Source organism: Tupaia chinensis, unplaced genomic scaffold (assembly GCF_000334495.1).
Source record: "Tupaia chinensis unplaced genomic scaffold, TupChi_1.0 Scaffold000253_1, whole genome shotgun sequence".
Taxonomy (NCBI): Eukaryota; Metazoa; Chordata; class Mammalia; order Scandentia; family Tupaiidae; genus Tupaia; species Tupaia belangeri.
In genome coordinates this window covers 20,983-29,792 of record NW_006159733.1, presented here as the reverse complement: position 1 = coordinate 29,792, position 8,810 = coordinate 20,983, and positions in this window count along the sequence as shown.

The window sequence follows — 8,810 nt, the reverse complement described above, 5'->3', positions numbered from 1 at the left end:
AAGAAAAAACACATTTCACAATGTCCAATAATGATATTAAGTGCAATACCTTACAGTGGTATAAAAGTTTTTGCAAACATTTTATCTATATGGCTGTCACACAAACTGCTCCCTGTGGACCAGTTCCCCCTTCTGCTGCAGTGGAAATGTACCTGCTGTTGTGCTCCTGCCCCTGAGTTTGGAGAACACCTCCCTGTTTTCCAAAACTCCTCTCCCTCCTGACATGCAGAGGCAAGGCTTACCACCCAGTGCTTTGTTGTGAGCTGTAGCCAAGCAGAAAAATGCCCTAATTTAAATTGAAAATGAAAGTTTTTGTAGCAGGTCTCATACATGTCAGCTTAATGAGAGTGTGAATAATTTGATGGAATTAATGTGTATATTTGGAGGCACTTTTGATTTTGTGAATAATTTGATGGAATTAATGTGTATATCTAGAGGCACTTTTGAATAAAGTTAATTTTTTTATTTTTTATTTTTTTAGATTTTTGCTGAAGGGCGCTTGCACTCTCAGGCTCCAGACAGGTTTTGGAAAAGAGTTTAGAAATACTAGGTTGTTAGAAAAGTCATGACGTAGTGTTCTATGTTTTTTGATGAAAAAAATGCGTCATCACTTTTCTGACAACCCAATAGAATAGCTCAAGCCTGAATGTAGAAGAAGGAAAACGACAGTAAGGGAAGGTGTGAGACTGGAATATCTTACTAGCACAGCTGAGGGGACCTTGATCTCCTTAGGGATAGCATGTAAATTTTAGGATCCTGAGAAGTGGCCAGAAAACAGAAAGCCAGTAGTCACAGTTCTGGCTCACACTTGAGCCTAGGTACATCAGAGTCTAGGAAATGTAGAAATGCAGATTCAACCACATACTTATTCTAGTTCCTTGGTGAACTGTTTCTGGGGAATCTGTAAGCAAATTCTTTTATGAACATCATGGAATCCAAGCCAGAACTTTACATTTGTTAAATCATCACTCACATTTAAGAAATGGGCATTAGAAAGCTCTTCAGTACTTTGACTTTGATACACTATCTATTCACATTCAGTTCCCTTTTTATTTATCACACTTTGAAAAGAAATATTATTGCTTGCCAGTGGATAGAGTTTACCACGTATTTATCACTCCCGTTGTTATTTCAAACATCTGCATGTATAATTAAAGAGAAAAAAATAGGTTGTATTCCTTCAATGAAAAAGATGGAATAAGAAGAATTATTTTTAGAATTGATGAGATGATGTTTGCTAAAGGTTGAAAAACTAAAACGGGATCAGAATTGAAAATAAGCTACAAGTTTTATTCTAGTTTGGGCCTGTTAAATTGTTATGGGGAAATATATGCCAAACCAGGACTTTTATCACTTTCCAAACTCAAGGAAACTTCAGAGATAACTCATGAGCAAGTAAAAAATGTAATTAGATTCACATACATATACACACACACTCACACACACACACACACACACACACTCACTAAACTGCCAGTGTTCAGGATTTTTAAATATTTGAAAAAGGCTATATAGAGAAAGAGAAGGACCTTTTCAAGGTCATACAGCATTTCTTTTTCTTTTTTTTTTTTTTTTTGGAGAGGTTTTCGCTATAGGGCGCATGCACTCGTCAGACAGACAGAGAGAGACAGAGATACAGAAAGCGAGAAATCACCCTCCAGGGGGGATGGCCACACTGCAATCCCTTCTCCTCCATTATCCTCTCGGGATCTTGGGCATGCATGTACACGCGCCTGGCATGAGTTTTAAGCCACCGGGTCTGGGACGCAAACCGCGATCGACTACATGGAAGTCCAGCGACATAGCCATTATGCTAACTGCTGGTCCTGAAGTCACACAGCATTTCTATTGGTCTCCCATCTTCTGGTTCCTCCTACCTCTAGTGTTCTGCTACCCTTCTGGACTTGTGATGACTGAAAAACAAACAACTAGATAAAGGGGATAGAGAGCACAAGATAGCCGGGAGGTCTTGGGATAAAGAATGAAGACTCTGCAATCCTCCAAGACCCCAGCCATTCCACTATCACCCAGTTACACGGCTTCTGAGATAGAATCAGACTCATCAGTCTCTCTGAGCAGGGTCTGCGGTTACCTGTTGACAAGGTCGATCCAGCATCAAGGATCCAGAACTGTTCAAGACTCTACAGGGCCAGAAGTTATCTCTATCCCATCTTCTAGGAAAGACACTGAAGACTGACGAGGCCACCATTTTGGAAAGCTACTTTTTTCTGGATGAAACTGTTGCTGCCCCAAGGACAAGGCCCCTCCTCAAAGTGAGCCATTTATTTTACTTTTCTTTCCTAAGTACCCAGGGAATATTCAAGTACCCAGTTTTACTATTTCTTCATGATCCTTACTTTTAACTGAGTATACAGACTATTTGACCTCCTTTCATCATTGGGCAGCACAACAGAAATGTCAGGAAACACATGCTTTCCATCTCAATATTTTCCTGTTTATTCTACCACCCTTTCTGTTTTGAGTGTGACTTCTTTTTTTGCATATTTATCTATCTCATAGAGCCCTTGTTTACCCTTTTTAGGGTACTGCTGTTGGTTGGAGATGTTGGACCAATACTGTTAATGATAATTTTGTAAAATAATATTCTCTAAGAATTATTAAGGAAAGACAATGAATGTACTTTTCTAAATCTGTGGCTTTCATCTAGAGAGGGGTATCACGCTTTTCCAGGCAGCATTATAAACATGACAAGTTCTTGGTACCTACCCAGGTCTACTAAATTCAACTCTGAGGAAAGGAAGTTCACCAGATTTTTTTTTCCCAGTAAAAAAGGTCTAGAACTAGTTTTGATCATCTGAATTTTACTCCAAAACCACATCAGTTTGAAATCAGGGAACTTGAATCACATTGTTTAGTTCTCAATGGACTTGTATTCATGAAATTGTTTTTAGTCTTATGTGCTTAGACTGAATTGAGTGGCCTTAAGAAAACTGCTAATTTACAGTAATTTGATATTAAGGAAATTGCCTATAATTTACAACTTTTGCTTTAGGCTCCTGGGTAGCCAATACTTAGGTATTGCAGTTAGGGAGGATTAGGTAGAGGAGGCAAAAACAACTATTTTTTCCTGAGGAACTTTAACTTTCTAGATTTTAAATTTTGTAACCAATTAAGTTTCTTTGTTTTAAAAATCTACTGTGAAGCTTTACCTTCAGGTTCAAGGTGGAAGTAACCCATTTTCAACAATCGTGCACACACCTCTGGAGCACATTTCTGTGTATATTCTTAGTTTCATTTTATTTGTCAAATTATACTTTTCTTTGGACTTTGTTTCTCGATCTGCTTTGATTTCAATCAATGTTTGCCGAATGAATAAATAAAAGTCTCTGGCCTCAGATGGGCTATTTTGGGGATGATGGTGGTGATTAAAATAAAGATTGGTGAATGCATGCACCATGTAGGAACTGGCAGAACAAAAAATATTCTGGGAATGATACTGTTTCATAGTCACTTCAAGTAGAAAATATTGCTAAAAGATAATATAAGAAAATTGAAGGTAATAGTAAGAACATATAAAAGAAAAACCTGAGTTATAATGAATTCATTATTGAAAATTACATAACATTCTTTCTAGAATGAATAATAACAAACACAACCATACACAACAACAAGTGCATTGCTTTCTGCTATGAAGCTCATTATTAGACAGGAGACAAATACTATAGATTCTAGAACTTGTAGTGGATGACAGATGAAGACATTGAAACCAAAAATAGCATCATATAACCTTTCATTAATGAATATGATCAATTATTAAACTATTTACATACAATTATATTTCTGTAAGATTGTGACTTTTTGTGATCTTTAAAAGCTCAAGTGGCCTGGGGGACCAGCAGTTAGCGTAATGGCTATGTTGCTGGACTCCCATGTAATCGACAGTGGTTCACACCCCGGATCTGGTGGCTTAAAACTCACGCTGGGCGCATGTGCATGCATGCCCAAGATCCTGAGAGGAGAATGGAGGAGAAGAGATTGCGGCGTGGCCATCCCCCCTGGGGGGTGATTTCTTGCTTTCTGTCTCTCTTTGTCTCTGTCTGTCTGGTGAGTGCATGCGCCCTATAGCAAAAAACCTCTCCAACAAACAAACAAACAAATAAACAATCTCAAGTTGCCTGATTTGGAACAATTAAGACAATCTTATTAAATTCTTTACCTGTCAAATTAATAAAGATAGCAACCATATAATAGTCAAAGCTGTACAGGGAATGGTGACCTGAACATATCTTAATATACTTTTGGATTATATATTTTTACAAATATTTTACAATTTGCCAATATGTATTCAAAGTATTAAATAGGTCCATATCTTTGAACCTAGGATTTCCACTTCTATGACTGTAACCTGAAGAACTAGGAGACATAATAAAGATGAATTGATGGAAACATTCAGGATAACTTATTTATAACACTTTATGGGTGCAATTCTAGGAAAATGGAAGAGAGAAATAAGTCCTATTTTTAGCAATGTCTACCTCTGAATTTAAAATATTCCTTTTTATTTATTTATTTTTTAGGATGCAGTATTTTCTTTATCATCAGAACTGTTTTCCTACTAGAGAAGCCAGTTATCTAAATCTATATAAAACCACATGCCCAGATGTTTGCACATATTTAGTTAGGAATATCCAGTTTTAACTCTAGTCTATTGCAGTAGAGTGAAAAGAGAGGATGGCGTTCGTATTCACAGCCCTCCAGTGCAGGTGGAGCCATGGGGAAGTGAACTATTTCAAGGAGAAAGCTTTGGAAGGACAGCTAATGGGCAGCGCCTTCTCTGAGATGGCGTGGACTTTGATCTGCTCCTTTTGCAGAGGCACATGAGCTGACGCAGCCTATGTGGGGAGGAAGGACACTATATTCCAAGAGCGGCTGTCATGCCACAGCTGCTCTTGCCATCTGTTCTTCTTTTGATTCATATTGTTTGTCATTTCCCTTGTGTCTTTTCTGTAGGCTGCTGTCCAGTGCTCATTTTTAAGCGACGTCTCTGAGACCAAGGGATTGATGGTCTTAACAGCGTGATTTCAATTCTCTTTTACCTGGAGGGCTTTGGTTTCTGAAAAAGAAACCCAAGCAATACATCAGCAACCCATGTGGGGCACTGAAAGTTCAATTTAAGAAGTTAATCAAGTTTTCGTGATCCTTTTGCTCTGATGACCTATTTAAGTAAGTTGATGCTTACTTAAAGCCCCTCAGATGCTGGAGGGGATATGTTTGACTTGAATGTAAAATGAACGATAGAGATAGGGTTTCGATGGTACATAGATCTCTAGAGACAGGAATTGACTGTCAATATTTTCTGTGAAATCAGTCAGTTATATCTTTTGTGTCTCAATTGTTCTCATGTTAATCATGTGTTTGATCAAAGTTTTTTTTTTTTTTAATCTTTTTCAGAGCCTTTATTAGAACAAAAAGAACTTTTCAATAGAATCATCAACTACATTGATTCATTTGTTCAATACCTGGGCACCTACTTTGAGCCTTGCTCAGCATTGGACTGGTAGAGCCGAGGTAACTAAGGGGCACTCTTTCATTGAAGGAGGGAACAGGTCAAATTTAATTTTGTTTCTTTCCTGGGCTAAACAAGTACAATGAGAAAGCCCGGCAACTGTCTTCTTGAGACTGTGGCTCCAAAGACTCAATGAAAGAAAAGCACTCTGGAATTTGTTACATTAAGAAGGAGAGCAAGTTGAAAGGAAAGATAAACTTACAAGAAGGCCCTGGAACCTTACAATAGAAAACCCTATGGATTAGGACAGCCTTTGCAATAGAAAGAAAGATCAGCCGGCTACTTGCTTTCAGATCATCTCAAGGTGGTTTACTTCTCATTTTCTGGAGATCCCACTTGAGAGTCTTAGAGACACATACAGAGCAACCCAATAGATGACTCATTTGTAACTCTGACAAATCAGACTTTTCCATGTCCAGCCCAACTTCTGCTCTGCAAGACCAATCACTATGCTGTCTGCAAGACCCACTTCTCCCGATGCAAGATTACTCCCACCTGTTGACTAATAGCAACATCTGCAAACTTTCAGTACATTTTGTATACAAAAGGCGTTGTCTTTTTTTAAAACTTTATTTAAGTCTTATAGCAAACCTGAGTGATGAAGTTTTATTATCTTCATGTAATAGATGAGACCACTCAGACTTAGAGAAATAAGAACATTGTAAAAAAAATAAAATAAAAAAAACAACCCACTTAAGCAGAGCAGTTAGGGCATTTTTGGTCCAGGCTGGTCTGACACAAGAATGTTGGTCTAAAGAGCAGGTTTTTTTAAAGGGTATGAAAACTGGTCATCATCCGTACCATTCACCAAATAGTCCTGATTCTATCCCCTCTCAGTAACCTTTTGGGATTGCATTTCCTGGCTGTCTTGTGGTACAGTGGGCCACACAACTAGCTTAGTCTACAAGCTGGGAGTTCAAGGGAGTTGTTAGTGTGGAATTCTCCAGAATTTCTCTTTCTTGGGTCAACCAAATGGTGTCTGCCGGCTTAATCTGGATGTCTCCATGACTATGAAGAACAGAGTCCCTCAAGACCCATGATGGTCACTCAGTAAAAGTGAGAAACAAATACTTTTAGTTTTAATCCAGTGAGAATTTAGGAGTTGTCGCCACAGCATAAATTAACATTCTCTGGCCAGAACAAACCCTAATTTCTTGAACTTCCACACAAGAAAATGATCTGGGCAAACAGACTTCTTTCTCATCTGTTTTCTCTGGGAACTGGGAGCATGACTGAAATTAGCAACTAGATTCACTCAGGGTTTGCTCTTCTGAACTTTTATTATGACCATAAATAGATCATTTGGAAATGACTGTACTCACATGATGAAATTAACTTTATACATTTATGGAACAGTTAAAGTGTGTATTTATTACAAGTACCTATTGGGAAAGCCAATGATTATTATGAAAACGTCTCTTTGATTGGATTGGGGCAGAGGCGAGACAAGTCTATTGCTGTGAGAGCTTTGAAATGATAACATCACCACTGGGATTTAGGGTTTTCTCTGAAACTTTTTTCTGGAAAGACCATCGTTAAATGTCAATGGCTAGAGAAGGCTCTAAGCCATGATTCCCAAGTATGGATATACTCAGTATATCTGGGAAGCTTTTCTAGATCCAAATTCCTGCACCTCATTATGAGTCAGAACATTCGGGGGAGCCCAAGGAGACTACATGTTAAAATAGAGACGCTCAATGTCCATTCTAGAAATCCTCCTGGGTATTGCTGATCACAGTTAGGGTTGACGATTTTAAAACATTCTGCCCTTCCTAACTGTGGTCCCAAGCACATGCCCTTGGATAGGCTCTGCTTGGCTGCCACAGAGCTTTGTTTCAGTTTTCCCCACAGGAATTTCTTGGGGTCCTGAGGATGCAAGCCTGGGTGGGAAATAAACAGCAGAACACACTGTCAGCTCTGCTTATCTGCTCCGTTTTACAGGAGCCCACTGAGGGATGGCTTGTGAATTCCTTACAGAGCCTTTTATCTGCATGCTGTCAGAAATGCAAAAACACAGCCTATGCATATTAAGCAGAAGTTTGAGTCAAACAGCCATTAATTTATTTGGGGGGAAAGAGGAGAAATTTATTTCATTTGTTTACATTATTATTTTTTTTTCTTTTTCACTAATAAAAACCAGCTCTGGAGTTAGTACGACCATCCAGAAAAGCAGAACGCTACAGGCAGAACCCATGGACAGGTCTGAGTGACATACCACTGTCCACTTGACACAAATTTTAGATGTAAAATAGCTCCCTTGTCCCCAGATTCTGTTCCTAGCTCACATGATCCACAAATACAGGTCTCCTCTCTTTTCATGCCCCTTGTTTTCACTGTCTAAACTTCATTGCCCTCACCTGGTGCTATGGCTTGACTATGTCTTCTCCAATATCTATGTTGAAATGTAATCGCATTGTGGTGGTATTAAGAGGTGGGGCTTTTCAGAAGATGGTTAAATCATGAGGGCTCTGCCTTATAAAAAGAGCTAGAGGGAACTAGCTCAAGCCTGTTTTGGCCTTCCATCTTTTCCAGTATGTGAGGACAACTAGATGGAACCATCTATGAGGAGAAGTCCTTTACTAGACACCAGACATGCCAGTGTCTTGATCTTGGGCTTCAAACCTTTCTGAATTGGGAGAAATAAATTTCTATTACTTATAAATTACCCAGTCTCAGGCATTTTGTTATAGTATCTCGAAAGGACTAGGACACCTGGTTCTTTGATTCTTAGCTAAAAATCCCAAGTATCAGCTAAAAATCCCAAGTATCAGGGTTTTGTACCTTGGTCTTACCTGAGTCTCTGAGTAAGAAGATGGTTCATCACTATCCTTGCAAATCTCTTTTCTTTGTTAAAGGTTCTCAGTCCTGGCCATGTATTCATTAAAACACAGTGACTAATCTAGAATTAAATGGTAATAGGTGACAGATACAGTTTGGATTTTGGGATCCTTCTGTTTTTCCTTTTTCAGTTATAAAGAATTCTCAACCTAATGAAAAGCAGTGCTGGGACCAGCAGTTAGCATGATGGCTATGTCTCTGGACTCCCATGTAGTCAACCACAGTTCGAGTCCCAGGCCTGGTGGTTTAAACTCATGCTGGGCATGTGTGGGTGTGTGCCCAAGATTCTGAGAGGAGAATGGAGGAGAAGGGATTGTGGTGTGGCCATCCCCCCTGGGGGATGATTTCTCACTTTCTGTCTCTCCGTCTCTCTGTCCTTCTGGCAAGCGCATGCGCCCTATAGCAAAAACCTCTCAAAAAAAAAAAAAAAAAAAAAAAAAAAAAA